Raw genomic sequence first — 26,074 nt, 5'->3', positions numbered from 1 at the left:
ATCTTCTGTTTTGGAGACAGTCTTTCCCTGAACCTGGAGCTCCCTGATTTGCTAGGTGGTTTGTCTATCAAGTCTTAGGGCTCCGCCCACCCTTGCCTCCCAGTATTAAGGTTACAGTTACAGTCTGATGTCTTACATGGGTGGTGGGGACCAAGTTCAGGATCTTATATGTACCAGCTGAGCCATCCTCTTAGCCCTTGGATTTTTGGAAGATATGTTTTAACATCCTTGCTCCATATCTGCAGTGAGTCCAGATCCCCTGGCCCTGTTGGGTGACGCATCGTTTTCCTGAGCCTCCATTATCTCCTTCTATGGCAGCAGCTACCCCACACATTGGGCTCCACGGCATCTCACCTTTCCTGTGGGCCTGAGGTTGGGGTGTCACTCGGGGTTACTCAGACTCGTTTCTCCTCACGATGAGCAGCATGGCGCCAGGTGGCTACTGTCTTCTGTGAAGGTCTCTGTAGGCAGGAGCTGGCTCCAGATTCCTGTGTAGCTGCCACCAGGAGTCAGCTTTTCGGTTCATGCTAACAGGGTACCTTGCTCATTTTCACCAGCCCATGGAGGGGGCAGCGGGGGAAAGAGGACAAAGATAGAGAGACAGGCGCGGGGAGGAAGAGCGAGCCAGGATTTAGAAAACAGGAGTCGCCATGATGTTATCTTGAGGTTATTACATTTCAGTACTTACAGGCGCCTAGGCTGAGTGACCCTTCGTCCTCTACCTTCAGGGACGTGCCAGGTTCTGCGCATGGGGAGCCGAGCATCCGGCACCAGGGCCAGTGCTGGGGAGGAGAGGACAGGGAGCAAAGCGTGTCCCCGTGGCAGTGTCATCAGGACCGAGGTGCAGAGCCATTCTGTCTCCTCACTGCATAATCCCGTGCATCAGCCAGGAGTGGCGCCCGCCTTTAATCCTAGCACTCAGGAGGCAGAGGTGAGAGGATCTCTCTGAGTTCAAGGCCAGCCTGGTCTACAGAGCAAGATCCAGGACAGCCAGGGCTACACAGAGAAATCCTGTGCTTCATCTGGCTGCCGGTCCCCTCTTCATCCCGGTTCCTCTCTCTCAGGGGCAGACTTGCCTCTCCAAAGAGACTGGCAGCTTCTTTGGCCTTTGTCGTCAGGTCTGCTTTTTCAGTCACTCAGCCTGCATGCACCCTTCTCTTTTCTCCATATTCAGGTGTTTCCACATATCCTCCTGCTAGGCTGAAGTTGAAACTTAACTCTGTGTGTGTGTGTGTGTGTGTTTGTGTGTGCGCACACGTGTCATGAGACAGGGACAGAGAGACACACAGAGAGATCTATTCACTTCAGGAGCCATCCACCTGTTGTTTGAGGCAGGGCCTCTCACTGGACCTGGAGCACAAGACATGGTCCTTCCATCTCCACTTTCACAGTGATGGGATTTCAAGTGCACGCCACCACATTTAAATTTTTATGGGGTTCTGGGAACCAAACTCAGGTCCAAGGTCCCCGTGCTTTCCTGTCAGGCACTTACTGGCTGAGTCCTCAAGCATGGCTTTTAGCATTGTCTTGATGCTCTGGCTTTCTACCCCTCTTGGCTCTTCTGTCGTTTTTCTCTTCCCTGTTCCATCTTATATATGGGGTGTTCCTTATTCAGCCCTAAGCATTTTAAGATTTCTTTCCTCCCCTTTAAAATTTCCTTTCCTTTTTTCTCTTCTCTTCTCTTCTCTTCTCTTCTCTTCTCTTCTCTTCTCTTCTCTTCTCTTCTCTTCTCTTCTCTTCTTCTCTTCTCTTCTCTTCTCTTCTTTTCTTTTCCTTCTTTTCTTTTCAGGGTCTCCTTAGTACCCCTGGTTATCCTGTAGTTTGAAGGTAGTTTCAGACTCACAGAGATCCTCCTGCCTCTGCCTCCCTAGCACTGGGATTAAAGGTGTGCGCTACCACACCTGGCTCATTCTAAGATTTCTTATTCCTCTGTGACTCTCAGGTCACATGCCAAGCTAGCTGGCTGTTGAGGGATCTGCCTGTCTCTACCTCTCATCCCAGCATCTCTCTAGGATTAAAGACACACACCCTTCACCCAATCTGTATATGTGGGTCCTGGGGGTCTGAATTCAGGCCCTCACTCTTGAAAGGCAAGGGCTGTGCCACTGATCTGTCTCTCCAGGATGCTCTGCACACATGTTGAGCGAGCGTGTCTACAGTCCCTGCACAATTTGTGGGTATGAATCTCCCTGTGCTCCTGACTAGAGCCAGGGGTGGAAATGAGCCACAGCTGTTGTAGACTTACAAAGGGGAAGTGGACATGGGATTGCCAGGGAGGGTGAAGAAACACAAATGTGGTGGGGAATCTGTGTGATCCCAGGGGAATTAAACAGCGACAAGCCTCCAATGGAACAGTGCACTTAAGTGTGCCAAATGACTCAGCTGTCTCGGGGGAACTGCATCCTGTCTGCCTGTGGAGGACAGGACACACATTCCAGGGAGTTAAGGCTAGGAAGGCCTTTCTTTCTCAGCTTGTCATTGAGTAGGGCTCCTAACTACTAGGGGACATGGCTGCACAGTGCCTCTGAATTTTCTTAAATCTTGATTTTCATCAGCTTGATGTCAGAAGGCAAGGCTACAATGTTAGTTGGGTTTTTTTGTTTGTTTTTTTTCAATGGAGTTTTTGACAGCTGAAGAACTGTACACATACTATCTATAATGAACACACATCAATGATAGCTAGATACTGTTGTTTTTATTTTATTTTAGACACGGGTTAGCCCAGGCTGGTCCTGAAGTTGTGATTTCCTATTTATGCCTGCTCCAGGCAGCTAAGAACTGGGATTACAGGTATGTGCCACTTTGGCTGTTAGCATTTAAAAAAAGAGATGTGTGTGAGTGTGCACGAGCACGTGTGTGGGCACTACTTATGTGTATGCTGGAGGAAACCAGAAGAAGGTGTTGGGTACCCTGGAACTGGGTTTGCAGGTGGTTGTGAGACACCTGATATGGGTTCTGGGAGCTGAACTTGGATGCTCTCAACCACTGAGCAGACTGTCCAGGCCCCTGAACATGGATCTTTAAAGGGGACAAATAGTAATTCAAATGCAGCTCTAAAAAGATGGGTATGTGGGGTTTTAGAGCTGATGGATGACTCGGTTAATAATGCTAGAACCCATGTAAAGGAGGCAGGCATTGTGGCATCTGTTTGTAATCCTAGCTCTGGTGAGGCAGAGACGGGTGGGTCCCTGGGATCACTGACCAGATGGCTTGCCTACTTAATAAGCTCTGGGCTAGTGGGAGATCCTGTCTCAAAAGTGGGGGTGGGGCTAGAGAGATGCTCAGTGGTTAAGGACAGTGGCTGCTTCTGCAGAAGACCCAGATTCAGTTCCCAGCACCCCACATGGCAGCTTAACCAACTCTAACTCCAGTTCCAGAGGATCTGACACTTCTTTTGACCTCTGTGGGCTCCTCCATCCACCTGATGCACAGACATACACTCAGGCACACACACACATACACATATACACTGGTACACACACACACACAAACATATATATACACATATATGTATATGTACATTATACACACATATATGCATGCATACCCACGTACATATACACATACATACATGTCTATATCTGTTCTTGCCCCTCAGTTTCCCTTCGGGCTTTGCTGGGTCCTGCTGTCTCCCTTTGTCTCACTAGTGACATTTCCCTGTCTTACCCCGGATTCTCTCTTTCTGCTGGACTTCCTTTATCTTACCTAGGTTAGGATGATCTCCTGTACATTCCTGCACACACTGGGTGTGCCATCACAGCTGCGTACCATCTCTGCGGCTCTCTTCCCGAGGCTCACTCGCTCACTGAGGTGGTTATCAGGTTAGACCATGAGGGGTGCACGAAACCCTGTGGTGTGACCAGTGGGTGGACCCAGAAGCTTCCTCCACTCTCCCATGTTATTAGTGTGATGGGCTCTTCTGTGTGGAGAGCACAGAGCAGGTGAAGCCTCCAGACTGTCCGCCCAGACCTGGCCCGCCATGCCAGTCTCTGTCCATTCCACTGGTGTGTAAAGGAACAGCCCTGGGTGCTGCTGTGGGTTTTCCTTTTCATTCATTTTCTAGTTCTGAGAAGCCAGAGCACTAAGGTTCTGCATATCTCTCTGTCATACACCTCCACAGTGTAGCATTGTGTGTGCAGTGAATTATGAAGATGGGTGGCAGTTTTCTGGTTGACCATGCGTGTGTAAGGTGTTGAATCCTGACCTCCCCTCAGGCCCAGACTTGAAGCTGGATCCATGTGTAGCATGCTCCAGGACACTTCCTCTGGACATAGATTTGACATGCTGTACTAGGATTTTAAAGTGGCACCCATCTCTATGCCCGATTCTTGGGCGTATCCAGGCTGGGAGCAGAATGGTCCCCTCCTGCTCAAGCTGCCTGGAAGGGCTGAGGAGAGGGTAGTTACTATCCCTGGCGAGGTGGTCAGGGCAGACTTCATCTTCCTGCCTGCTGGGTTCTGAGCTCTAAGAGTTGGTGTCATGTGAGGCCCCCTCAGGAGGTAGCAGTGTGTCCCTTCACTGTAGCAATGGATGCCCCCTCCAGGACCATCCCTAGTGTATCAGGAGCCAGCAGTTGAACATGATCCCTAGGTTACATTTGGTGGTGTGCACATCTGGATGGGTTACAGGAGGAACCTTCCTGGTTCTGCCTGCCAACTCTGTTTCTGGGGACCCTAAGGTGGCAAAGTCCTAATGTGATGCCTGGGTTGTTAACACTCAGATCAGAATGAAAGCCAGGCAGCTGTCACCCTGCCCCTTTCTCCAGTCCATGTCTGCCTGCATCTGAGAAGGTGCTGCCTCTCCTTTCCATGTGAGGCCCTGAGTTGGGACATCCCTTCTTTATGTGGGCTTCATTGCACAGGTACATGAAAAGATAGGGAATGAGCCTGGACGGTGTGGTTGTGACATCAGTGGTGAGTGAGGCACACCTCTAAGCTGGACTCTGGCTTCTCAAGGGTGGTCATGAAGCACTCTGAGGCATTCAGTAAGCGGTCTCAGCCCAGAGACCCAGGTTCATATGTCTTCTTCCACAGCCCTGGGCTCCCCAGCCAGGCTTCCTGTGCCCGAGGCTTGGGTGGAGGGTCCTAGTGCCTGTCCTGCTGAAAAGCAGGTGCCCTGTGCAACTTTAGAGGCTAGACCCCATGGCAGGATCTGTTCCAGAAGCATGGGCTGGTCCCTGTTTTCTTTCTTTCTTTCTTTCTTTCTTTCTTTCTTTCTTTCTTTCTTTCTTTCTTTTTCTTTTTTTTTTGTTGATTTTTCGAGACAGGGTTTCTCTGTGTAGCTCTGGCTGTCCTGGAACTCACTTTGTAGACCAGGTTGGCCTCGAACTCAGAAATCCGCCTGCCTCTGCCTCCCGAGTGCTGGGATTAAAGGCGTGCGCCACCACGCCCGGCTGGTCCCTGTTTTCAACTCAGTAGAGTTTGGCAGTCTTAACCAACTATAGAGCTGGGCCAAGTCATATGTCCATCCCTGGTTCCTGGCGCTTTTCTTTGGTCCTTTGGTTCTCCCGATACAAATCTTTCCCCCTTTTCCATGTCCTGGAGGGATCTGGTCATTAGGCATTGGGTAATGCTTGTCAGTGAAAAAGCTGATCAAGAGTATCAGGACTCTGTATCAGGACGCTAAGACTCACTTTCTGCTCGGTGGAGCATGTCTTTCTAATTGCAGCAAGCTGTGGCCACAAGGTCCCGTCCTGCCAAGACCTAGCTTATCTGGCTCACTGCTCGGGGACCTTTTCCTGGCTCAGCCTATTTTCCCAGTGGCTTTGGGTGGTTCCAGTACTAGGCTAGGAGGTCGTGTGCTGGTCACTGAGGGGCAGAGAGCTGTAGGCCGTCCTTGAGTGCTGGAATAACTTAATGATTTGTCATTTGTTTCTGCTCAGCTCTCCCTGCCCTCAATCACCACCAATCATTCAGAGCTGACAGTCAGGACAGAGCTTTCCTTTCCCTCAAAAATGCTGAGAATGAGTTTTGCCAGCACAGCTGCCTTGCTTGCTCCTTACTGCCCATGGCTCTGGAGGGCTCACAGCAGACTGTGCCACCCATGAGCCAAAGGTTCTTACTGTCTTCCCTGTACAAGTGCCACTCTCAAGTGCCACTCTCAACTCCCAACAGAAGGGGCCTGGCGAAGCAACCAGGTGTCAGGAGTGAACCTTGAGAGAGATGCTGGGTGAGCTGTTTCGTCCTCCATGTGTGCACTGTGCTGTACTAGTGAACAATGTACTTCTAGGAGAGTCAAGCTGTGCCCTTACACAGCTCAGGAAAGAACACACGTGTGTGTGCAAAAACTCATTTGGCAAAATGCTAAATTTAAACTAGATACTCATACCCAGATGTTTGTTACTATAGCTTCAACTCTACAGAACTTTTAAAAAAGGTTTTTCTCAAGAAAGCTGGAGAGCCAAGTGTGTCGGCTCATACCTTGTAATCCCAGGATTTGGAAGGCTGAACCAGGAATATGATGAGATCAAGGCCAGCCTTGGCTACATAGCAAATTTGAGGTCAACCTGAGCTACCTGAGACTATGTCTCAGAAGACTAAAAGAAGGGTGCTGCCAGGATGACTCAACCTTGCAAACATGAGGACCCACTTAGAGAAACAGGTGTGGAGATGGGACCCCAGCACTGGCAGGGATGGGGGAAGCAGACACAAGGATCCTGAGGCTCACTGGCCAGCCCGTGCTAGTTAATCAGTGAGCCCCAGGCCAGTGAGAGATCCTGGGTCAAAGGAGGTGGGTGGCACGTGTGTACACACACACACACACACACACACACACACACACAGAGAGAGAGAGAGAGAGAGAGAAACACAGACAGAGACAGAGAAGAGACAGAGACACAGAGATTAGAGAAGAAAGTCTTAGACACTAACTGTCTGAGAGACTTTTCTGCAGGATGTGTCTTGTTGAACGTGCTCTGTACTTCTTACTGTGATGGCTGAGTTGAACTGATTCAGGAATGTCTGTCACTATTCATCCAGCATCTTGCTGACTTAGAGATCTGTTTGTAGGTTATCTCAGTCCTCCTGCCTCAGTTTCTGAGTGCTTGTGTTATATGAGTCACACTGGATTGGTTTGCTTTGTGTTTAGCTTCTTTATCAAGTTGAGGACATTTTCTTCTATTCCTCGTGTTTCTAAAGGTTTTAACTTATGATGGTGATGGTGGTGGTGATGATGGTGGTGGTCATGGTGATGATGGTGGTGGTGGTGGTGATGATGATAATGGTGATGGTGATGGTAACGATGATTTTCAGGATGGGACACCACACATTTACAGGTCATCCTGCACAGTGGCCTTGCTAACCTCAGGGTTTGTATTGCTGATGTCCATGCTCATTTTGGCTTTTTAAACCATGTCTATAAATGATGTTACCATCTTAACCAATCAGGCTGCTTCCCTTTGATTGCTGATTACTGTTCAGCACTCCGGCTTTCCCGTGGAGACCTAGCCTAGCCGTACTCTTTGATGAGCTACTCGCTAATCTTCCTGAGGCTCTGTCTATGGGCACACATGACAACTGAGGGATTTTCCAGTAGCAACAGCTCTTTATCTCTCCCTCCAGCCCCACTCCCCTTTTTTAAATAATGAGAAGATTAGACTAGCCTCAAGTGTGCAGGGAACGGGCCTCTCCTACTTCTGTTTTTCTATTTTTCTTCATGTCTTGAGAGAGTTTGAGACGCTGGGCTCCTGCTCTGGATGTTTGTTCGCAGGGTCTGCCGGGGCTCTTTGAGCTTGGGTAACTTTTTCTTTGGACTGCTGGTGTCTGACTCCCAACTTGCTTTTCTAGTTCCTAAGAAGAGGCTCAATCATGACTACAGTTTCTTTTTGAGTCTTACATTTTTTAAATCAGATTTATTTATTTAATGCATGTGAGTGTTTTGCCTGCATGTATGTATGTGTGCTTTATGTGAGCATATGGATGGTTGTGAGCACCAGGTGGGTGTTGGGAACTAAATATGGGTCCTCTGTAAGAACAGTAAGTGCTCTTAACCATTGAGTGATCTCTCCAGCTCCCTTCTTTTTTTGAAAAAAAAATTTTGAAGGGTGAAAGCAGGTGGAGTAGAGTATCTCTATGTAGATCAGGCTAGCCCAGAACTCCCTATGTAGCCCAGGCTGGCCTATATTTTGTGATAAACAGATATAACAGTCCTTGGTCCTTGATGCCCATACAAGGTATCACATGATAGCTTTGCAAGGGGCTGTTAGGTGTCACTCATTTTATGGAGTCCAAGTAAGGGAGAGGCACTTTCCTTAGTCTGGTATGTTCAGTAAGTTTTTGGGCTTGGTTTTCTGCTATGATTTTAATATTTCCCTGGGCCCCTATAGGCTCAATTCACCTCAACAACTTATAGGGTGGCATTCTTTCTGTTCTTAGAAATAAGTTATTTATCAGTCTGCTGAATACCTATTGGGTACAGTTTCGGGGTTCACTCAGGGGCAGTCATCATCCTCCCTCAAAATGGAGTCAAAGCTGCTTCTGAAATGAAGTCTTCCTGTCTCTTTGGAAGGCCACTCTGTACAGTCTGGAGTCACTTAGAGCAGAACACGGCCTGACATCTGCACATGGAGAGAGAGCCTTTTCAATTGAAAATTGATCATCTTAATGTCTGAAAATTTTTATTTTACTTTTATTTTTGGTCTCACTGTGTAGCCCTGACTATCCTGGGACTCCAAATGTAGATCAGGCTAACACCACAGAGATCCACCTGCCTCTGCTTCTGCTGGGATTCAAGGTATGTGTCGCCATGCTCGGCTTGACAAGATAATTTAGAGCCCCCCTCCCCCCAGCTTCACACCAGCCCTTTACATAATTTCTGAATGACCATCACATTTTTTTCCGTTTGTGGTTTGTACCCTGTCCCCTGCCGTGATGGAAGCCTTACTTACCAAAAGGCAAAACTAAGCATGGCTTCAGTGTTTGGGAAGACTCAAGAGCCTGAGGACCATCTGTCACAATCAGTTCCATCTCCTAACATGCCGCTGTGTAGCTAACTCTGTCTTATTTACAGTAGCCATATGTCTCTTGTCCTTAGTAGTTGGTCAGGAGACCAGCTCTTGCTCTGTCGCCCTGGCTGGCTTCTGCCCTCGTAACCTTTCCTGCCTCTGCCTCCTAAGGCTGAGGCTGCAGACATCTGTACTCAGCCTTCCCACTTTCTCTTCTATGTGCAGTTTTTATTTTCTTTTATTTCATTTTGTTTTATTTTTATTATTATTATTTTTAATGGAACTGGGGCTTGAGTTTGTCTGTCTCTAGACTTGTATATGAGAACCTGAACTAGCAGGCGTGGTGGCGCACGCCTTTAATCCCAGCACTCGGGAGGCAGAGGCAGGCGGATTTCTGAGTTCGAGGCCAGCCTGGTCTACAGAGTGAGTTCCAGGACAGCCAGGGCTATACAGAGAAACCCTGTCTCGAACCCCCCCCCCCAAAAAAAGAACCTGAACTTCAGTCTCTGGAACCCACATAAAACTGCTGGGCATGGTGGTGTTGCCATAATGAAAGATTTGGGAGGCAGAGATGAGGGGATCAGAGGGATACAGGTGCCAGCCAGACTGGCTGGACTGTGAGGTTTCAAGCTAATGAGAGACCTTGTTTCAAAGGAGGTGAGTGGTGTTTCTTTTGTTTCGTTGTTTCTTTCTTTGTTTTTCTTTCTTTCTTTCTTTCTTTTTTTGTTTCTTTGTTTCTGTTTCTTTTCTGAGACAGTGTGTCACAATGTAGCCTTGGCTAGCCTAGAACTTGCTCTAGACCAGACAGGTCTTGAAGTCAAAGAGATTTACCTGCTTCTGACTGACCCCCTGGTGGTGATTATAGTAAAGGTACACTGTCCTCAACTGTTTTAAGTTTATTTTATTATGTATGTGTGTGGTGTGTGTGTGTGTGTGTGTGTGTTCTGCCTGCATGCATGCTTGTACACCATGTGCCTAGTGCCTGCAAGGCCTAGAAGAAGGTGTCGGATCCCTTAGAACTGGATTTAACACATGATTGTCAGCTACCATGTGCATGCTTGGAATTGAACTTGATGTCTTAGGGAAGAGCAACCAGTGCTCTAAACCACTGAGCTATCTCTCCAGCCCTAGTGGGTACCATTTCTGAAGTTGACACTTAAGGTTGTCTTCTGGAGTGTACACACACACACACACACACACATTTTAGAGGTAAAAATAAACCATCCTGGCTGGGATTGATTTGGTCAGTTAAAGGGTGCAGAAGAGATCAGTATATTCAAAGACAGGATGCTTTGAAAAGCACAAAAGACAAAGAAGACATCAGTGGGACTGTGTCGAGTGGGAAAGAACATAAAGATCTCCCATGCTGGGAAAAAGCAAGGCCTTGAATTTTTCCAAGTTTGGTGAAAATTTAAATCCAAGAAACTCACCAAACCCTACTCTGAAGAAGCAAGGCAGTCCACAGTGCCACGTCCCAAGTGAGCTGCTGCACCCACGCTGGTGGGCTCCTGTCACTACAGAGGGGCAGAGCTGGTAGTGGAATGGATTTTCCTCAGGAGTATGTGGCCCAATGATAGTGTAGAGGCAGCCTAAAATACTGGAAAGTGGCCAGGCAGGGTGGCATGAGCCTCTAATCCCAGCACTAGGGAGGTCGAGGCAGGAGGATCATGAGTTTGGAGCCTGTTCTCTTCTCTTGAGGACACTAAGACTCAAGACCCGATCACTGTCAAAGACACTGCTGTCTGCACTGTCATGGTGGGGTAGGGACACAGACACTTGCTCTGCTGCACCCACCCAGCAGAATGGTCTTTGGCCTGAAGAGAGAGACCCCACCCAGAAAGAGCGATTGTGTGACTCCACTTACATGGAGTTGCTAGGGTTTCTAGTGTGAAGACAGAGAGCATCCTGGGTACTGAGGGCTCGGCTGCTAGCTTATGGGAGAGGCTGGGTATCCATCTGGGAAGATGGGAAAGCTCTGTGGGTGGAGAGTACCAATGGCTTCACAGCCATGCATACGTGCCTCAGACATGCTCAAGATGGTCAGTCTTGTGCAGGGTTTGCCACAGTTTAAAATGGACGTTTTGGCAAAGTGATCCTTAAGGGCTGGGGTGTGGTGTGGCATGGCAGGGCTAACGGGCCAGAGGAGCCCGGTGTGTAGAGTGGGGAGATGCGCCATCATGCACACAAGCTGGGCAGTGGCTCTGGGTAGGACAGCCCCTGGCAGAGGGAGGCTGTTCTGTTCTGGCAGATGCAGCAGCCCAGTTCCATTGCTTAGGGACCTGCAGGTCTCTGCAGTGGTCCCTGGTGTCCTGGAATGTAACTGGTGCCTGTCTCTGGGTTTGTTCACTTATGAGTCATCTGCGAACCTCCTGCTATACAATGGAAGTGCAGGCTCAACTTCCTGAACTCCAGGGGCATGATCCTCGGATTGGCTTGAGTCCCTAGTGAAGTTCTTGCCTACCGCTGTTTGCCTGCTTTGAGGGAAATGCCTCTCCTAAGCCCTGTATGCCACATTCATGACCATGTCCTCTTCTTCTAGGCCCTGCAGGTCGGACACCCTTGAGGACAGCCATCGCCTGGCCCTGCTAGCCTGTGCCTTGGTAAGTGAAGAGGGCATGGTGGGTTTCATGAGTTTGTTTCTGCATGTCTCTATGTGTGTCCTGGGCACAGCTTAGGTGTGGGTCCCCTGTGTGACAAAGCCAACTCCTGGTAGTGGAAGATCTTTGACCCCAGTTCATACCTAGGTTAGATAGGGATACTGGGACAATCTGAGCCCTGGGCATGGCCAGGCCTTAAGATGCCTGCTGATTTTCTTAAAGGGCATGCATTTTTATGCCCTCTATGGTCAGGAGGCATCTATATGTGTCATATATATGTGTGTGTGACCAGTGAAGAGCTGGTGAGCTAGGATGTTGGTGAGCCAGGGTGGCTACCAGGACACAGCTCTCACATGCAATCCCCTCAACAGAATGGCCCTGGAAGCACAGCAGCCTCCTTGAGACCAGCTGATAGCCACTTACGGGACCTGAAAGCTTGTGGTCCTGGGGTCAGAGTTTCTTCCTGATAGAAACAGAGCAGGTGCATCTCCTTCTGAAGGCCACGGGGGCTGATGTTGGTGGGTATTAGCTGGGTCAGTCCGACAGTGGGTTCTGGGTCACAAGGCCTGAGAATAGAGCCTAGCCTTCTATGTGACAGGGGTGGGACATCTCTGCCTATTCCCATGCCCCCATCCTTTGGAGTTTCATGCCATCCCCAGAGCCTTTTAATGAAGGAGCTTGAACCACAGGCTCATCCTTCATGGTCAAACCTGGATCAGGTGGCTTCCTGCCTTTCCTCCATGACCCAGAAGATATCTGTAGAGTGGGTGCTGTCTGTCATGCAGATCCCTTGGTTCAGACTGCAGGATCATGGTTTAGGTCAATGTCCCAGTTCTTGGCAGGCAGTGGGTGGGTAGTTTAACTTTCTGGGACAAAATTGTATCCAAGAGTATTCTGAAACCCACTATTTTATTTACGACAACAAACACATTTTGAATAAGTAGGAGCTAGGCCTTTGCAATAATACATTTCTATTATCCCGGCACTTGGGAGGCTGTGGCAGGAGCATCATGTGGTTTGGGCCTGTATGGACTGCAGAGTGAAATCCTGGCATAAGCCCTCCCTCTTTAGTCCAAAATAGATCTAGGATTGTAGCAACCAAATTCTAGTCTCACACTTTTTCTGTTTTTAGTTATGATTTCCTGAAGACAGTATCTAACTTTTCCTTTGTTCCCCAGTTGGATAGCTAGTCTCATAGGGTACCCACAGCAGTTCTGACTGACTGGCGCTCTGGGCAGTCCTTCTCCAGGTACACACACACACACACACACACACACACACACACACACACACACACTCACGCTCTTGGTGTTTCTGCAAAGTGAATACTTTGCTTACACAGAACTACATTCTCGAGAACCAGTACTCCTCACCAAAGACACAGAGATTCTAAAGTCAGGTACCACCATGGCTAATTGTATGTGTGGCCAGAGATTGCCCAGATGGGACAGTGCAGATGTTGTGACCCTTCTGAGTCTGGGGGCAGGGGTAGACAGCTGCTTGGCAGAGCTCTGTAGAAAGTAAGTTGTGAGAGGCACTGAGTGTACCTCACCATGGGGACATGGACTCTGGTTGTATCACATCTGAGGGCTGGGAAATGAGGTGGGAGAAGTGCCTGATGTTGGACATTGGTGGACCTGGGAAGCTAGGAGTGAGGCCTAAACTGGATCGGGGGTCAGCTCAGTGCACACAGCCCACTGATGCTCGACTCTTCATGAGAGGCAAGACAGGAACAGCTCACAGATTATCCCACTGCTAATGTTGAAATTTATAGTAACACATTCTTCCTACAACTGGCATCTCTTGAAAGCTTGCAAGGGCCAGTAAGTCGTGTCAGTGATTCTTATCACTTCCTTATGAGCTGGACAACTGAGTCTGACCACAGGAAACATGGCAGAAGGGAAGAACTGACTCCTGTGTGTTGTCCTTTGACCACCGCATACATGCTATGGCATGCAACACCCCAAAATAAATATAAATATAAAAAAATAATAAATGAGGCTGGAGAGTTGGCTTAGCAGTTAAGAGCACTGACTGCTCTTCCAGAGGTCCTGAATTCAATTCCCAGCAACCACATGGTGGCTCAGAACCACCTGTAATCCGATGCCCTCTTCTGATGTGTCTGAAGACAGCTGCAGTGGACTCATATACATAAATAAATCTTCAGAAAAAAATAATAAATTTTTTTATTATTACTAGCCATTCAAATAGCTAGTAAACATCTGGAAAGGTGCATGCTCCGGGGTCACAGCACAGTGTGGGGTGCTGGAGGACGGGACATTCGGAGAGCCCTGCAGTAGGGGGAAGTACTGTGAAGTTCTGGGCCTTGCTGAGACTCTCTAGGGTGTGCAGGAGACCTTACCTAACAGCATAAAATAATTGGCCAAAAGGGATTTGCCAGCCAAATTAGGAGTTGGGAGGGGGTGGGGGATAGGAGGCAGTGTGTGTGTGTCTGTGTGTCTGTGTGTGGTCACCCAGGGACACAGAAGACTCCAGAAGTGTGGCCAGCCCTGAGGGGAGCCCCATCTGAGTCTATACCAGGCAGAGCTACTTCCCAGCAAGGCCTAAATGTCAAGCTCAGGTTGTTTTCAGCCAGGTTGGGAATCGAGCAGGAATCTTCAGAGGTGCAGGCTCTCAATTGTGTCTCTCGGAACAATTGGGGACAATCCTCTCTCCGGTCACGTGAGTCCTGTAGCCCAGGTGTGTTGCCCTGGTGACAAAGGTTACAGACAAAGTCTGAGATTGCAGGAAGTGAGCAGGTGCTGGGTGGATGCTGGAGGCCCAGGGTGCCCTGCAGGAGCAGAGAAGGGGAGATAGGTGAAGGCTACAGAAGGGTTCACTGTGTCTCGCTGTGCTGGGTGGAGATTATCTTTGTCTTCTGAAGGGGTTGTGTGAGGGGAGAGCAAAGGGCACAGACATCACCCTGGCAGGCTGTCTGGTAATGGCAGACATCCTGCAAAGGGAGGCACTTTCTTGAAAGAAGAGCTGAGTCTTATCGGTGCAGGGTGGGTGGGTAGGCTGCTGCCATGCAGACACAAAGGTAGGAGCCTGATGTGAGTTAACTTTGTTCTCAACACTTAAAATTTAATTATAGAAGTAGCATATGCTTGGAAAGATGGAACCAGAATGAAGTATAATAAATAAAGCTGTGTTCCTTACTCTGTCTAGGATTTCACTCTTCCGGGAGGATGCGCCAACCTAGAGTGGCTTGTAGTTAATCTTCCAAAACTCACAGAAAGCTCCCAGGAGGAACACACGAGCAGCCTGTGTCAGTAGAGTGCTCACCCAGCATGTATAAAGCCTTGGGAGTGACCCCCAAACACTGCATACACCAGCATGATGACCGTGCCAGTTATCACAGCACTGGGGAGGCTGAAGCAGGAGGGTCAGGAGATCAAGGTCTTCTCCTGTTCCGTGTCAAGTTTGAGAACAGCCTGGACTTGGGTTAGGTTTTACCTTGTTTCAAGCAAGCAAACAGATTTTTAAAAAGATAACCAAACAGTTACTAACTGCAGTTCTGTGGGACAGCTTCTATAGCTGGATTCTAGCTGTCAGTTTGCACAGACCTGCCTCCTTTTATAAAAGCTCTTCTTGCCAGGCAATGGTATGGCAGCACGCCCCTTTAATCCTGGTGCTTGGGAGGCAGAGGCAAGTGGTTCTCCACGTTCAAGGCCAGCCTGGTCTACATAACACATTCCAGGACAGCCAGGGCTGTTCAGAGAAGCTCTGTCTTTTTTTTTTATTTATTTATTTTATTTATACACTGTGGCTGTCTTCAGATACACTAGAAGAGGGCATCTGATCCCATTACAGACGGTTGTGAGCCACCGTGTGGCTGCTAGGAATTGAACTCAGAACCTCTAGAAGAGCAGTTAGTACTCTTAACCACTGAGCCATCTCTCCAGCCTGAGAAGCTCTGTCTTAAAACAACAACTGAAAGGCCTTCTTGTTTTACTAATGTCCTGAAGTGTGTGTTTATTTGGGCATGCTCTCACTCATACCTATGCCTGTGGGCTCTGGGATGGCTCAGGGAGGTTAACTGGAATGGGCTTGACCCATATCTCTGGTTTAGAGAGCAGTGTTGAGCTAGCTTGCTCATCTTCCCATGAGGGCCAGCTAGGGCCAGAGGCCACCTGTTCAACTAACTTGGGAGACTTGGCCCTTACAACCCTGCAGGCTGCCCCAGTAAGCTGCCTCCATGGAAGTGGACTTTGCCTTCCATGTTATATAGAGCTGGCTCTCTGCACCTGTCCCACCAGCTGGTGCTGTTTGTAAGTTTCTCTGGTGACAAATGGCTGCAGGAGGAGAGTGATCTGGCCTCTGACACCTTTCCACTGAGGACTGTCTGTTACCTGCACCATGGTCCCATGTGTAGAACACAGGTAAAGGGCTGCACATGTGCACCTCTCTGGCGCTTCTGACCTGTGTGGACAGTGTCCATCAGCAAGGTCTCCTGCAGCCCTCTGCTGGCCAGGCCAGATGCACCCCCGCCTCCATCATGATTGCACTATTGAGTGTCCTGGGTCTGTCTTATAGCTACCATCTGCTAGGTTCTGTTCATCACGTAGTAAGCTGAGGCTACATCTGAACCTGGTCTCTACAGTGCTAGCACACCTCTAGGCTGGGCCAGCTTTGTATGGAATGGGGCTCTGGGTAAAACTCTGGGAGGTGACATCTGCGATGAGTCCGGGTCATCCCCATTGGCGTGGGCCTTGCCTTTCCCCTGTTCACCCAGTGTGAGCTGGAATCAGGAGCTGAGCCCACAGGAACACAAGGGACATGGAGAAGTGTGTGGCTTCAGCACAGACTGTAAGGCAGGTGCTAGTGTGTGGAGGCCACCCTGCATTTCCACACTTCACTGTCCTCCTGGAGGGAAGATATTTTTCCTATATGAGGTGTGCTAGCTGCTATGCAGACACCTGGGAGAGACTTGGGGGCAGCGTGGAGCCCAGAGGAAAAGGCTGTGTGCACAGGTGCGTGCACAGAGAGTGTGTCGATCTGGACTCACATGAGCAAGGCCTCATGGGAAGCTTTGTTTCTTATTCTGGCCTTAAGAACATCTCGGACTTCCTGAAACCACCCAGCACTGCCACTGAGGTACTCCTCTTTATTTGTCTCTCTTCTGATCTCTGTTTAAAGTGAACAGCAGTGATCCACCGGCCTCAGCCTCCTGCATGCTGAGACTGCCTTACCAGTTCTTCCTCCTGTCCCTCCTTAGCACAATGGCTGCGGATGGGTCCAGAACACAAGTCTCTGTGGCAGGTGGCTTTTCCTCACATCTCATTGAGCCGTGCTGTCCCTTCTCTCCCTTTAGCTTTTGTTGTCAGTAGTAACATTAATGTATTTGCTGTAGTTCACCTTCCCATGTCCTGGACACAGCAGCTTTGATGGTCCTTTGGCTTGTTGCATAAGGCTGGGGCCAATCTGTAGGCTGTCTTATCTGCTCCTGGCTGAGGCAGACCTTTCCAAAGGGCCTCTCTTGATCCTGGCACTTGCTGTCTCTCCTCTCGGTAATTTGCTGACTGGGGCACAGATGCCTCTGGCAGATGGCAGAGTAGAAGTGTCAGCTCAGATGACTTATCATAATACATATATGGAATGTTATGGATTGACTGCCGCACCACTGTCTAATCTGAAAGTAGGTTTGAACGGTTAGGCTGCTGTCCTGTGTTCACGCAGAAGAAATGTCATGAATTCATTCCATGTCCTCAGAGCTAATCATGGACAGACAGCTGTCACCTCAGAGTGCTGCCGGCTCCACTGCCCAAGCTCCTCAATCCCTCAGGTTCCCACAGTTCCCCTCCCCCTCTTCCAAGGGTTCCCTGAGCTCCCTGGGGAGGGACTGGATGGAGACCTGTGACCTGTGCTCTTTTCGCCTAATGTGTGGCTGCTTGGTCTCAGCATTCTCTCCCATCAGCTGCTGGAGGCAGCCTCTCTGATGGGACTAGCACTGAGCTCTGAGGATTTCTGAACATGATTAGGGGTCGTTTCATTAATTTTTCCCTCCCTCCCTTCCTCCCTGCTTCCTTCCTTTTTGTTTTGGTCCTATTTTGTCCTAGGTCTCTGGCCTATCCAACCCCAGGCAAGGGCTCCCTCTTGTGGTGTGGGCTTCTAATGAGAGCAGCCATTGCTTGGTCACTCCCAGGAGCTCTGCGCCACCATGGCCACAGCAGATCTTAAGGGAGGACAGAATGTGGGTGGAAGGTTTTGTTGCTGTGTTGCCATCCTAGCCCCACCACGGGAAGCCTTGCTTGGTTACAGAAGATGACTGGTTTAGACTCTGTATCCTAGGAGTCCTCACTAGGGTCACCCTCGTTGATTCCAGGGAGTTTTCACTGCACTAGGTTTCCAGATTGTCCCCTCAATTCCAGCTGCTTCTCCTTGTACTCTCTCCCTCCACCCCCTACCTAGTCCCATCCCTGCTTCCCAGTCTGCCTGCAAAATCTGTTCTATTTCTCCTTCCCAGGGAGCTCTATGCATCCGTCCCCACCCCCACTTCACTCCTCAGAGCCCTTCGTGTTACTCAGCCTCTCTCAGTGTGTAGATTACAGCGTGATTATCCTTTATTAGCAGCTAATATTCACTATAAGTGAGCACACGCCATGTTTGTCTTTCTGGGTCTGGGTTACCTCACTCTAAATTTTTTTCATTTGCCTATAAATTTCATGATGTCATTTTTATGTAAATTTTATGATGTAACACAGCTGAATGATACTCCATTGTGTGAATATATTTCATTTTCTTTATCCATTCTTCAGAAGAGGGACATGTAGGCTGTTTCCAGTTTCTGGTTATTATGAATAAAGCCACTGTGAACATACTTGAACAAATGTCCTTGTGGTAGGATGGAGTGTCCTTTGGGTATATGCCCAAGAGTAGTATAGCTGGGTCTTAAGGTAGATCAATTCCCAATTTTCTGAAAAACTGCCATATTGATTTTCATCATGGCTCTACAAGTTTGCACTCCCACCAGCAATGGAGGAGTGTTCCCCTTGCTCCATCCCTGGCCAGCGTGACCTGCCTTATTGATCTTAGCTGCTCTCACAGGTATAATAAGATGGAATCTCAAAATAGTTTTGATTTGTAGTCCCCAGATGGCTAAGGATGCTGAACATTTCTTTAAGTGTTGCTAAGCCATTGGAGATTCCTCTATTGAGAATTCTGTTTAGATTGGTACCCCATTTTCTAATTGGATTGTTTGGTTTGTTGATGTCTAGTTTCTTGAGTTCTTTATGTATTTTGGATATTAGCCCTCTGTAAGATGTGGGGTTGGTGAAGATCTTCCCATTCTATAGGCTGCTGTTCTGTCCTATTGATGGTGTCCTTTGCTTTGCAGAGGCTTCTTGGTTCCATGGGGCCCCATTTACCAATTGTCAATCTTAGTGCCTGAGCTATCAGTGTTCTGTTCAGGAAATTGTTTCCTGTGCCAGTTCCTTCAAGGCTATTCCCCACTTTCTCTTCTGTCAGGTCTTCAGTCCCCTTGTCACAGGGCCTCTCCAGTCACCACCCCAGCCCAAGGCTATAGTTGATAGCTCATTAGTGTGTCGGGGCATGACTGGAAGAGCTAATTAGGAACTTCCAAACTATGACTCAGTAATAAGGAGCTGCACTGTCAGGCCATGAAGAACTGAGGACTAAGACCAAAACGCACTTGTTTCTCATCTTACAGCCCAGTGTCTGCACCTTGAGAAGCAGGATCCCCTTCTAAGAGCACTCCCTGTGGCAAGGAGGACTGAGAGTGGGCAGCTGTCCCTAGGCCTGCTTGCTTCTATTTCTGTCTTTCCTTGTGGTCTCCAAGCCTCAGGATTGTTGTCTCCCACTGCTGGTTCACGTGTGGTCCAGTCACACTTGACTTTTTCCTTTTAACTTGTTCACCTTAAACCCCCACTTAGTGCCTGCCTGCTTAAGAGGCCACGTTGTTAAGTGCTGATGAGCCGTGACTTTCCTAGACACAGCTAATGGTCGGGAAGCAAGGGAAAGTGGGCTTAGGTGGGGGAAGGCTTGTGAAGCACCCTCTGTCCTTCACTGAGCTGTGGAGAAAAGGCATTTTCTGTTCCTGATTATCCTCTACCTTTCATGTGGAGCCACGTGTTTGGATTTTTGTAGCTGTTTCAGTGATTCTAATTAAGTGGCGGGGCTAGCCAGACTCAGACTTCATTCTGGGCACTTAGATAAGGACCTTTTCTGTGGGCACACGTAGGTCCTTGGTGGATGTGGGCAGGAGTCTGGCTGGACTCTTACTCCAGGCCACACCCCTGCTCTGTCTCTGGTCCAGAATCCTGTCAGGTGTGATCAGGTGTCAGGGCCTGGGTCCAGCTCCTCCCAGCACTGGGGATAAAAGCCAGCCCAGTCTGCCTCCTGGTACTTCTGAGCCACCTACAGCTCTGCTGGGGACCTGCCTGCTGACACAGGTAAGGGTGACTGTGCTCCAATATCCACACCAACTGAAGGGGAGTCACAGGGGCATCTCTTAGACCCTGCTGGCCCTCTCCAGATCCCCTGCCTCCACCCTGGCGCTAGATGAGTGTCCTCCTCTAGTCTGACTTCTGGGCCTGTGGTTCTTCATTGCCCAAGTTCCAAAGCAGTTCTCTCAAAAATTTGGGTGAGTAACACTTGCCTCTGATGGCTTGCTGGCCTCCTTTGGATGCATCCTTTGGGATGCCTATTGTTGCTACTGCCACGGCAGTGGGACTTCCCTGAGTGCCTATCTCTTATGTGCAGACAGATGCCACCTAGTAAAGGAGACGACAGAGCCCGGATCTCAGCATGGTGGCTTCTAGACGTGCATAGCCACTTCACCCTCGGAAGGCAGTGAGGCTACACTAAGACTCTGGGTTTGATTGGCACAGGATGAGTGGCAAGCAGCCTGGCAGTTCCCAGCATCTCTCTGTGCTCACCCAGCTGAGCTGGTGTGTTGAGTGTGTTAGACAGATGGCACATACCTCTAGGGTAGCGCCCTCCTCTGCTCACAGGAGAGTGCTGAGTTTAGGCTTACAGCATCGCTGCTGTGGTTTGGATGGGTACTGGGTGTTGCTGATATCCCGAGGGATGTTCTTGCCTGCACAGCTCCCTCACAGCTCCATTCCCACGGTTGTGAAATGAGTTCTTGGGTAACCAGCACTGGGTAACTAACCAGTCTCATGCTTGCAGAAACACACCCATGGGGTGTCACTTGCTGTCTATGATGAGCCAGTATTTCTCTTGGACCACCATCAGCCAGAGTGGGCTTGAGGGAGGGGTGTCCATTCACTGTGGCTAATTAGGGCCGGAATCATGGCCCTGGCGTCCACTTTATCCGCAGATGCCCAGGTGTTGGAATGAACTCGGACCTGCAGGTCCTTCAGCAGAGTGTGTTTTTATGCTGCAAAATTACCCACATCTTTAGGAGAGAGAGAATGCTGAGGTGGGTTGGGGGTGCGGTGGGCTCGGGGTTAGTTCTAAGAAGATGCATTTCTGCTGCACAGAGTGGAGAAGCCCTGGGATTCTGTCTGCCCCCACGTTGCCAAACTGGGAGTTGGGAGGGGACCCTGGGTACCAAGGGGTGTCAGCTGCAGGTGAATCACTTCACACCTGACAGTAGCGCTCTCAAGTGTGGGCTTGTCTTAGGAGTGCGAGTGCATACCCCTTGTCTAATAAGGTGCTAGCTCTTCCTGCAGGGCCACAGGCTCTAGATTGGTGTGAGGGGAAAGTTAAGATTCTTGTCTGCAAAAGCTCAGTCCTGCCTCACCCTTGGTTCCATCCCGATGAATACCGGAGCCACAGGTGTGCTCAAACCCTATGGATGTGTTGCTAGCTTGCCCGTGGTGCACTTGAATTTAAAGATTATGTGCACAAAGAGACAAACAGTAGCTAACACAACCACTCAGAAACTAGGACAAGGAATACAGTGTGTTACAAAAGAAATAATTTAAAATATAAATTGTTTACACCTGGGATTTTGCATTGCAGTTTTGAACTGTGGAAGCCAAGCCATAGGAATGGGATATGGAAAGGGGAGGAGAGAGGAGGGGAGAGAAGGGGAGACACACACACACACACACACACACACACACAGAGAGAAAGAGAGAGAGAGAGAGAGAGAGAGAGAGAGAGAGAGAGAGAGAGAGAGAGAGAGAGAACGTGAGAGGTCCATTAGGCAGTTTTACCCAGAGTCATCCACAGCCCCACCATTTCACAATCAGGTACCAGGTGTTGATGCCTATCATGGCTGAGGTAATGGTGGGACAGGGTGTGCAGCACCCTGAGGAGCAGCGGTGACAAGGCCTGGCTTGGGTTCAGAAGGCAGAGCTGCACACCAGCCCCCGGGAGCACAGGGTGCTGGGGGGAGTCAATGAAACCATGGCGTGAGGGACCAAGAAAGAACTGTTCCTGGGTTCTTAAAGCTACACGGCCATCTTGGCAGACCCTAGAATGTACATCCAGTGGCCAGCAGGAGAGGTGGGTGGGGTAGCCTCACTGCCCTGTCCTACAATTAACCTCAGTAGGTAGGCAGTCTCCCTCTCCCATGCTAGGGAGGGCCCTGGGCCTCTCTGCAGAGCTGCAAGCCAGCACCATGAGTTCAGTGTGCGTGTGTGTGTGTGTGTGTGTGTGTATGTGTGTGCACTTGAGACAGGGTCTCTCTTTGTCCCTGGAAATTGCTCTCTACAGAAGGCTGGTTTTTCTCCCTGGCTGGACAGATTAGCTTAGGAGTATATACAGCATGTAGACAACATAGAAAGCCCATTAGTATTGTTTGTCAGGCAGGAACAGTGAAAGAAGAGCCACCCCAAAGCTACAGGTTACCAAAACAGTAACTATACCCATGGGCCAGAGCAGAACCATCACAATGCTTTGGGGGGTGGGGGTGGCTCATTGTTTAGCCACACTGGACTCACTGCTTGGAGCCTGGGCTGGCAAGACTGAGTGCTGTCAGCAACTGGAACAAGGTTGGGGACAAAGCTAGCAAGTGGCTATGGCTTCCGGGCATGTTGGGAGTAGAGGAGACCAAAGGACACCACGCTCCCTCTGTCCTGGTGCTGATGAAAGGCCTCAGATGCTGAAGAAGGCAGAGGGAGCACCTGTGGACTTCCACGGGGGATAAGCCAACCTGGGCATGCAGGCCACTGGAGTCAGGTTCTGTCTACCTGAGAGCGATTTCATGAAGTCCACAGAGCCTGAGGTGTGCAGGCTCAGGTGCCAGAGAGCAAGGTACCGATGTAAAGTCTGCTGGAGCTAGAGCTAGAAGGTAGAAGTAAGGAGTTGTAGATTGGGGCTTCCTAAGACTCCTGGCTTCCCTCCCACCCTTGCATGACCAGTGAGGGAAATGCAGTGCCAGGTCCCAGAGGTTAGAGGTCAGAGGTCTCAGTATTTGCTCCTGATGTGGGAAGATAGGATTCATGTGTCCGGCAAGATGGCTTCCTGGCGAAAGTAGACTGCCAGCCCACAGGGTGAGCTCATCTGTGGGCTGGCTGCTCAGGCAGGAGGCTCACAGGCTGAGCTCTGCAGGCCAGCCCCTCCTGTGTCCTTGGTCTGCCTGCTTTCTGTAGGCTGAGAGGACAGTGAGGGTAGGCAGGAGCCCACAGAGACTGAAGGACCAGTGTGCACCCTCAAGTGTGACCCTTTCCCCGTTTTCAGAAAACACAGTGTACAAAGTCATGGGGAAATGTTGCAGCCCTCCCCTAGATTATCAAGCACCCGAAGATAAGGGGAGGGGCCTTGGGAGTGCACCTGCACGGCTGCTGGGAGTAGGTGGTGACTCTGGTCACCTGCTACAGCATGGGCCTGTACAGACTTGGTTTTAAGCAGATGAGTCAGAACTCCAGAGAGGGGTTCCTGCTGTCTACTGTCCTGGGAAAGTGGGAGCTGCCAGAGCCTATTGCTCCAGAGACAGAGCTTAATGCTGACAGATGATATATGTTACTTCTGGGGTTGGGGACAGGCCTGGGACTGCTCTGATTGACATGTGACTCTTGGGACCCTTTATCTACTTGTATTTGATCTTCTCAGGATGCCATCCATCTTGGGGTGCTTGTGGAGAGATGGGTAGTTTGCATCCTACCAAGCATGTGGTATGAGTGGATATGGCTGTGGGGGCCTGCAGATCCCAGGGCTGGACCAGGCTAGCTGTGGACAGACAGAGCAGGGACACGGGCAACAGGCAGAATGGCCAAATGGCTCTTCCAGATGCCCAGCAGGGGTCATCGGAACCCCTGTGATGGGGAACTTGGTGCTGTGCTCAGCAGGGGCTGCTTCTACCTAAGATAGCTGTGGCAGAGATGAGATGGGAGGCTTTCTTCCCTCTGCCAAGTAGGACCAGCAAGGATGACAGCCACCAGCCTGGCTGGCAGGGACTCTTGTTCCATGAGCTCGGCCTGCGGACTGCGTGCTGGAGAGTAGATGAAGGGGTTTTATAAGGAGCAAGGAGCAGAAGGCCCAGGCTCAGCCCCAGCTCCACACTGCCTACCCAGAAAAATGAGGGGTGCTAGAGGCTACAATGTTGTGGGCCTATGGCTGCTGCCTGCTCTGTAAATGAATGTGACCAACCTCTAGGGGCCCACAGCTAAGGGCTAGTCCGGTTTGCGGCTCATTTGAGACCAGGCCAGCTTGGGGATACAGGGAGCTGGTGACTGTATCTCTGTGTCTCTCTTCACGAGAACATGGCAGCCTCAGGCATCTCCTCTGCAGAGCAACTGGCCCTGAATTTGAAGAACCCAAACCATCTGTTCACCCTTCCACCCCAGCCCCTGGGTGAGAGGCTCTGTGAATAGTGGCCTCTGGCCAGTGTGGCCGTGCTGGGACAGTGCTGCCTTGCCTGCCCTCCCTCCCCGTAAGCCCTGTATTTTTAGTAGGTGACTTTGTGGAAGTAGGTGACCTGGCACCTTCAGGGAGGCACCAATCGCATTAAGACCGTTGGTCTAACTGGACAGGAGGGGTGGTGACGGGGTGGCCTCTGCCAAGGTCACCTTTCCTGTCCAGTCTGCTCCCTTCTGTGGCAGTGCTGTCTGTCCTTCTGTTCATACCCACCAAACCAGACTCTATAAAGCCCAGGGTCACTGTTTTCCAGAGCATTGAGTGTTTGTTGCAGGGTGAGTAGTTTCCACTATAGCTTCAGATTTTTCCCTCGTCGACCCCAAGCTCCATTCCTGAAGGGAGGAGTTTTTAGGTATGGCTGTAAATCATGGCTGTGGCTCCTTGCACACACTGGCTTTTCTAGTGGGGGTGGCATCCCCTAAATGGGGTGCCTTACTGTCTCACCTCCTCCAGCTCTGTGACCTACCTACCTGTGTATGTGCCTAGTGTGTGAGTACCAGCGTGCCAGCGTATGAGTGAAGACGGCAGAGGACGCTTTCGGGAGTCAGTTCCTCTCCACTATGTGGATTCCAGGAATGATACTCAGGTCACTGGGGACACATGGCAAACGCCTTTATCCTGCAGAGCTATCTTGCTGGTCCTCAGCGACCTTTTCATGGAAATTGTTTCTATGCCCATTGCATACTTCTGGCTTAACACACAAAACTTACATCCGGTTACACATGAACACACACAGACACAGACACACACTCTCACACACACACACTCTCAGACATATACACTCAGACACAGACACACACTCTTAGATATACACACTCAGACACAGACATACACATACACTCTCAGACACACACACACACACACTCAAACACAGACACACACATCAGAAATACTGGATTTCAAGCTTCCTTACTGGGTTCCTTTCCAAGCAGTATTTCAGGGTTCCAAGCCACAGGATGTTTGAACTAAGAAGGGTCCAAGAGCCCTTCAGTGTGGTGCTCAAGGTCAGACAGCTGCTGGGATAGGTTCAAGGTGCAGCTGGTGCTAGGGAGCAGGGCTGTAGCTAGAGGCCACCCAGGGTCTTGGGACCCTCAATGGGACAATCCCACAGCTGCAGAGCTGGTAAGACCCCAGGGTTAGTACCACAGAGCAAGCACTGTGAAGGCCCCAGGTCTTCCTGTCTCAGTCAGAAAGGAAGAAAGAAAAGAAAGCATAGTAAGAAACTAAAATAACTACAAATAACTCATGCTCTTCATTGTGCCACCCTGGTAGAGCCACATAAGGACAGGCATGGAAAAGCTATACCCAGGACAGAACCGCACCTGTTCTGCCTCTTACCTGCCTGCATTCACCCTCAAAAACACCTCAGTACCCACGCTGCCACCCTTACCAGCAGGGCAAAAGGTCCAGCAGAGATGGGTCCCCAGCCATTTAGCACCCCTAGCTTAACCCATGTTCACCTGCTGATTCTGGCTTCTTGGAGTAGCATGAAGCCAAAACCAGAAAGGCCCACCTTGGCCAAGGAGGGACTATGTTTAAAAATATATTTATGACAGTGTGATTGCTAAAGGGACCCATCTCCTCAAATGCTGGGTCTTTCAAAGGTGCTTTGGACAGACCCAATAGGGCCCAGGCTCCAGGAAGCTGGTTGGTTCTTGTTGTTTCTGGTGAGATGTCTTAGGTCTCAAAATAAAAAGTTCCAAAGGCAAGACAAATGAGATTTTTACATAAGCCATTTTTTTTTTTT

General features: G+C 49.8%; 1 protein-coding gene across 3 annotated transcripts in view; it reads left to right on the top strand.

Annotated features, from left to right (window-relative positions):
- Agpat3 (1-acylglycerol-3-phosphate O-acyltransferase 3) overlaps positions 1-26,074 on the top strand; it is an 85,350-nt gene that overhangs the window by 11,841 nt on the left and 47,435 nt on the right. For 2 of the 3 annotated variants that reach the window (XM_021173644.3, XM_021173640.3), the window contains one exon: positions 11,481-11,541. The gene's annotated coding sequence lies outside the window, so the exon portion shown is untranslated. Of the gene's footprint in view, positions 1-2,769; positions 2,791-11,480; positions 11,542-26,074 lie in introns of those variants that run through there. The other variant, XM_029482247.2, reaches the window with a different exon arrangement.

This window comes from Mus caroli, unplaced genomic scaffold (assembly GCF_978045245.1).
Source record: "Mus caroli unplaced genomic scaffold, Mus_caroli_1 scaffold_9, whole genome shotgun sequence".
Classification (NCBI taxonomy): Eukaryota; Metazoa; Chordata; class Mammalia; order Rodentia; family Muridae; genus Mus; species Mus caroli.
This window is presented reverse-complemented; position numbering and strand designations above follow the sequence as displayed.